Source organism: Cebus imitator, unplaced genomic scaffold (genome assembly GCF_001604975.1).
Source record: "Cebus imitator isolate Cc_AM_T3 unplaced genomic scaffold, Cebus_imitator-1.0 Scaffold104, whole genome shotgun sequence".
Taxonomy (NCBI): Eukaryota; Metazoa; Chordata; class Mammalia; order Primates; family Cebidae; genus Cebus; species Cebus imitator.
This window is the reverse complement of record NW_016107419.1, coordinates 974,338-980,732: the sequence shown is the minus strand read 5'-3', so window position 1 is coordinate 980,732 and position 6,395 is coordinate 974,338. Positions and strand designations below refer to the sequence as shown.

At 42.1% G+C, this 6,395-nt stretch overlaps 1 non-coding gene across 1 annotated transcript; it reads right to left on the bottom strand.

The window, feature by feature from the left end:
- Positions 1-1,750: 1,750 nt before the first annotated feature.
- LOC119472564 lies at positions 1,751-1,877 on the bottom strand. The gene has a single exon (XR_005201710.1). It is a non-coding gene; the product is annotated as a small nucleolar RNA ACA64 (small nucleolar RNA).
- Positions 1,878-6,395: the final 4,518 nt, after the last annotated feature.

The following is a 6,395-nucleotide window of genomic DNA, read 5'->3' as shown; positions in this document are numbered from 1 at the left end:
TAGGCTCTCTGAAACCTCCACCTCCTGGATTCAAGTGGCTCTTCTGCCTCAGCCTCCTGAGTAGCTGGGACTACAGGTGCATGCCACCATGCCAGCTAATTTTTGTATTTTTAGTAGAGACATGGTTTTTCCATGTTGGCCAGGCTGGCCTCAAAGCCCTGACTTCAGGTTGTCTGCCTGCCTTGGCCTCCCAAAATGATGGGATTACAGGTATGAGCCACCATGCCCAGCCTAGAATAATATTTTAGGAGTCATATAAGTAATGATTATTAATAACTATCCAACTTAGAATTCACATGCTCTTTGATGGTCATGGAATGTTACTTCCTTGAATTTATTTTGTGGAGATAATTGCAAAATTGTCTATGAGGATGCCTATCGAAGTGCTATTTAGAGTCATAATTAGGGCTTGATTAACTTTATATTAAAGCTACATGACATGAACCAACTTAAAAGGAAATTGGTATCTCTTTACTGGATGGTTGTCCTTTTATATTTGGCAGCGCAACATTGGACATATTGACTATATTTGAAGATTCCTGGCCTGAGTTGTCAGGCCCACATTCACTATAGATGGAGAAAATTCTGGAAACTCCTTTAATGCTTTCCTTTACTGTGACATGGGCATAGGTCTTGGACTTTTCCATTCAGAATGAACTGCCACAAACTTTATTTTATTTTATTTTTTTGGAGATGGAGTTTCACTCATGCTACCCAGGCTGGAGTGCAATGGCACGATCTCAGCTCACTGCAACCTCCGCCTCCTGGGTTCAAGCAATTCTCCTGCCTCAGCCTCCTGAGTAGCTGGGACTACAGGCACGCGCCACCATGCCCAGCTAATTTTTTGTAGTTTTAGTAGAGATGGGGTTTCACCATGTTGACCAGGATGGTCTCGATCTCTTGACCTCGTGATCCACCCGCCTCGGCCTCCCAAAGTGCTGGGATTAGAGGCTTGAGCCACCATGCCTGGCCCGCCACAAACTTTAAATTGGAAGCTTGTGATGTGAAGCATCAAGGGCTGCACAAAATCCATTCCCATGAGGGTGCTGACAGAGGTGGCAGCTTGTTCTTTCTTCAGAGGTAGCAGGGGCAGTGTTTCTGACAGCAGCACCCAGGGGTCAGGAACTGTCATGTTCAGTTGAGGAAGTAGTGGCGGTGCCTTTAGCAGAGCATCTCAAGAATGAAGCTTGGGAGTTGTTCCCCTTGTGAGGTCTCCAGGTCTTGTTCTCAGGCCATCTCATTCACAAAGCTCCCTGGATACTTTACATAAATGCCATTCTGCCTCAGTAAGCCAGATTTCTGTTGCTTAAACTGGCAACATTGCCTAATGCAATCCTTGTGTATACATAGAGCAAAATCTCAAAGATACAGTTCGTGGAAAGCAAGATGCAGAATAATGAGAATAGTATAATCACACATGGGGCAAAAGTGGATATACCTTTTTATATGATTACATATTTCAAAGAAATATATATAAAAATTGTTAAATAATGTTTTTTACTTTTCATATTGAACAAACCTTTTGTATTGTGGTACTGTGTTTTTTTTTGTTTGTTTGTTTTGTTTTGTTTTTTTAGACAAACAACTTTATTTGGAAGACGTTTCCAGCCGAGTCTCCCCGACCCCACAGTCCTGGCGACGTCGGTCTCAGGCGTGGGAGAACCAGTGTCCTGCAGAGAGAAGACAGGGCTAAGGGTCGGTGGCCAGGGCCAGACCTCGCGAGTGACGGCATCCGGGCGGAGGCCGCGGCGCCTGTCGGGGCCTGGGTTTCACCGCCGCACACAGGGCAGCGCGTGGTGAGCTGAGGCCCTCGGAGGATCTAGGCGCCGAATCTCACCCGCGGCCACGGCCAAAGCCGGGGGTGATTTTCAACCAACGCCGTACTCCCCAACTACCAGGGGGACGCGAACAGCACACACAGCAGGACTTACCCAAGCTGGTACTGTGTTTTTTATTGCTACATAGCAATGTGTTGTATAGTTTAATGAAACATTAAAATAAATAATATAAAGGGGTACCCAGTGCTCTGACTTGACCACAGAATTCTAAGGTATCTTATTCTTAGGTTTTCAACTCTCTGGAGATCCTATTACTTTCATATGAACTCAGTTTTTAGGAATGGTGATGCCCACCTGTGCTGAACAGCCTTGTTATGGCATGTTTCCTGGTATTGGCAGAGAAAAATTGACTGCAGGTTAACTTCCTACCATCAAGGTAACACAGAGCCAGCTTTGAACAGTGACACAAGGCCAGGTATCTTCCCTACAAGGTGGAGTCTCCCTCAACGAGTGAGACTCACCTTCACTGGTCCCAGTCTGGCTGGAAAATATGACCTGAATGGCAGGGAAAGAACAACGTTCTCCTCTGTGGCTCCCCAGGGCCACCGCACATCTATACTTGGAGCAGATGGCAATACAATTATTTGGACAACTTTAGGACAGACGAGTGAATTCTCTACCTAGAGAATAAAACGCAAATAACAAATCAAGATTAGCAGGTCATGTGCTCTGTGAAGGCTACAGTGAAAGATTCTTTCCCCTTGTCTATGCTGTGAGGCAATTCACAGAGGGTGTAGGGCATGGGCTTCACAGTCAGACTACTTTGGTTCTGAGACCTTGCTTTGCCTCATTTGTGTTAATGGATTTCAGAATTTCAACTGTAAAAAAGGAAAAATAATACCTAGTTCATAAGGTTGTCATGAAATTTAGAGATGATACATGTAAATTCCCTAACACAGATCTAGAACATGGTGGGAGCTCAATAAAGACTCGCTCTTACTCCCAACACTATCCCCAAGATACTTCTAAAGCTCTCATGAGAGTTAATAGGGAAATGGGCTCTGGGGGATAACATTTTCATTACAGAACACATATATTCTGTAATATAAGAATTTATGTTTACAGACATGGCAGATACCTTTTGGAAGCCTGAAAAAATACAGGGAAATTGCATGATCTCAATTTCCCACACTGTTGCTCTTAAAACTATCTCAGTGTTCTCCCAAATATAATGGATGGATTTCTGAAAAGTTTGAAATATTTAAGCTTAACAATACTGTGAGTTATGTTTTCCCCAAATCATGGTCAAATACTTTTTTTCAATCTTAGTGTGAAATGGTACAGAACATCATAAATGTCTTTTTTTCTAAACTGTCTACTTCTGAAATATATCCTATTTTTCAAGCCTTAAAAAAGTATTTATCAAACCTATTAATAAAGTGTTATTAATAGTTTGGCTTCCATTCTTATAAGTATCATAATTTTGCAAGCTGGCTTAGGGTAGATGAAAGCTCATCTTATAGCTCCAAATGATGTGCCCAGCATGGAAAACAGCATTTTGCCTTATTAAACAACCTCCTTCTGGAGTGGAAGTTACAATAGGTCATCGAGGTGCTGTCTAAACCTGTCATCTTTAGAATTTGTAGATTAGAATCAGGGGATGTATAGCCCTGAATTTAAACTGAAATTTACGTAGGAATCAATTCAGATGTTAGCTTTGGATTCTGAATGTAGAATCCTGTTAGAAGGGTGTTAAATAGTTTTCACAGCTTCATAAGGAGTGCTGCTGCTTTAGGGTGCTAGCATGTGCCAAGTTGAATAATTGATGTCTTATTATGACTTACAGAAAACCTTTTCTAACTCTTAAATTGCCTTGTTGAGAATATGTGTCACAAGTTCCAAGCAACCAGAACCCAGAAAATCTGTATTTGTTTCTTACAACACTGAATCTTTTATTTAAAAAATTATGTATATAGTATCATTTCATTAAAATTAAAAATGTACATAAAGATATAGAGTGAAAATATATCTCCCTGTCTTCTACCTGCCTTCTAGTTTCTGTTGTAACTCACCCCTATACATATAAACCCAAATTACCTTTGCATATAAAAACGAACATACATTCATGTTTTTATTTTTCTTTCATTTCACACAACAGTTAGCACATTTTACATACTCTTCTAAGCCTTCATTTTTTTCCACCTAATATATCTTGGGAATTTTTAAATCACATTGTATAAATAATACATTTCTTTTTTTTTATTTTTTTTCCCATTTATTTATTTTATTGCATTTCAGGTTTTGGGGTACATGTGAAGAACATGCAAGGTTGTTGCATAGGTACACTCGTGACAGTGTGATTTGCTGCCTTCCTCCCCATCACCCACATCTGGCATGTCTCCCCTTGCTATCTCTCCCCAGCTCCCCATCCCCCACCGTCCCTCCCATATTTCCCCCAACTGACCCCAGTGTGTAGTGCTCCCCTCCCTGTGTCCATGTGTTCTCATTGTTCAACACCCGCCTATGAGTGAGAACATGCGGTGTTTGATCTTCTGCTCTTCCGTCAGTTTACTGAGAATGATGGTTTCCAGACATTTCTTGTGATAGTTTGTGTTCTCTGATAAGTAGAGGACAAGATAGTATCTATCATGTAAGAATTATAGTATGAAAGGCCTGTAAGGGAAAATACTAAGTGACCAGGAGAGGCTGGGAGACTTGTCAGACCACAGTGCAAATCTGACTCTGAGAAAGAGAAGGGAGGAAGGTTGAGTGGTGCTTAGTTTTGTGCTGCTGTCACAGAACACTCAAGACTGTGTAATTTATAATAAACAGACATGCCTTGGCTCACAGTTCTGGAAGCTGGGAAGTACAATATCAAGACATTCACCATTTTGGTGTCTGGTGACGTACTGGTGAATTCTGCATTTTTGCATGGAAGACGCATTGTTCCTCATGTGGCAGAAGAGGGGAAGAACCCACTTCTGAAAGCTCTTTGGTTAAGGCATTAAACCATTAAGGCATTAAATCATTAAACCTCATGACCTAAACACTGCTTACTAGGCCCCACTTGCCAATATTATCACATTGGGGCTTAAACTTTAAGATGAGTTTTAGAGGGAACAGACATTCAAACTATAGCAAGTGGATGTATCTTAGACTGTAATCCAGTTTGACAGGACTGTCATGGAGCCCTCAGCAGAGTCACCTGTCAGAGAAGGCCCTCATCTCTCAGGAATGGGCCTGCCTCAGTGACCCTGCCACATTCATTGGCTGGGAGTAACCTATGTAAGAATAGGCTCACAGGAAAGTCACAAATAGATTTCAGAGCACAGCAGCTGTGGGCCTCATCAGTTGCATCCCCTGTAGTTAAAGGTCTGCAAGGCATTTTTATATCAGAAAGCCTATGTTTTCTCAGAGATTTTTCCATTGACACTGTGTTAGGCCATTCTTACATTGCTATAAAGAATTATCTGAGACTGGATAATTCATAAGAAGATAAGTTTAATTGGCTCACCATTCTCCAGGTTATACAGGAGGCATAGTGGAATCTTCTTCTTGGGAGGCTCAGGAAGCTTCCAATCATGGTGGAAGCCAAGGGGAGCATATGCATCACATGGCAGCAGGAGCAAGAGCGGGAGAGGGAGAGGGAGTCACGCAGCTTTAAACAGCCAGATCCCATGAGAACTCACTCACTCTGATGAGGACAGCACCAAGAGGATGGTGATAGACCACTCGTGAAGAAACCACCCCCATATTCTGGTTGCCTCCCACCTCCAATACTGGAGATTACAATTCAACATGAGATTTGGGCAGCCACATATCCAAACTGTACCAGACACCTTGTTGTCTAAAGCAGGGTATATGATCTTCCTTACTTGGAAAGGAGGCTGGGAAATTGTGGATCTGAGCACACCTTTTGGGGCTGAGCATATGGTGTCACAAAAAAAGCTGAGATACCATTAGCAAGAAATACCAGGGCAATTGGTGTCAGTGACGATAACACAATTAAAGTTTGTTGGATAAATTAATGAAAGTGTTAAGATTTTGACATTGGAGCTCCACAACATCTTCCAGGCTCCTCCTTGGAATAAGATGCACACTCACTACTAACCACCTCAGTTTTCATATGTCCTCCAATGACAGAGAGAGGGACAGGAACAAACAAAATCACATACTTCCTCCACCCCTATCAAAACAACTGTTCTAAAATGTTAGCTTTCCCAAAGCATTTTTTCACCTCATCATCACTCAATGTCTGTATTGCTAGATTTCTACACTGGAGACTTTTCATTATTGTTTACAGGAATCTAGTCTTCCTGCTTGCACTGATAAATCCTAAATTTATAAGGATATAAATCCTAAATTAGGATATATATCCTAAATTGGAGAGAGAGAGAGTCTTTCTTGTTGCCCAGGCTTCAGTGCGCTGGCATGATTACAGCTCACTGCAGCCTCAACCTCCCTGGCTCAAGTGATCCTCCCACATCAGCTTCCTGAGTAGCTTGGGCCACAGGTGTGGCTAATTATTTTGTGGAGATGGAGTCTCCCTATGTTGCCCAGTCTGGTCTTAAACTCCGGAGCTCAAGTGATCTTCCTGTCTTGACCTCCCAAAATGCT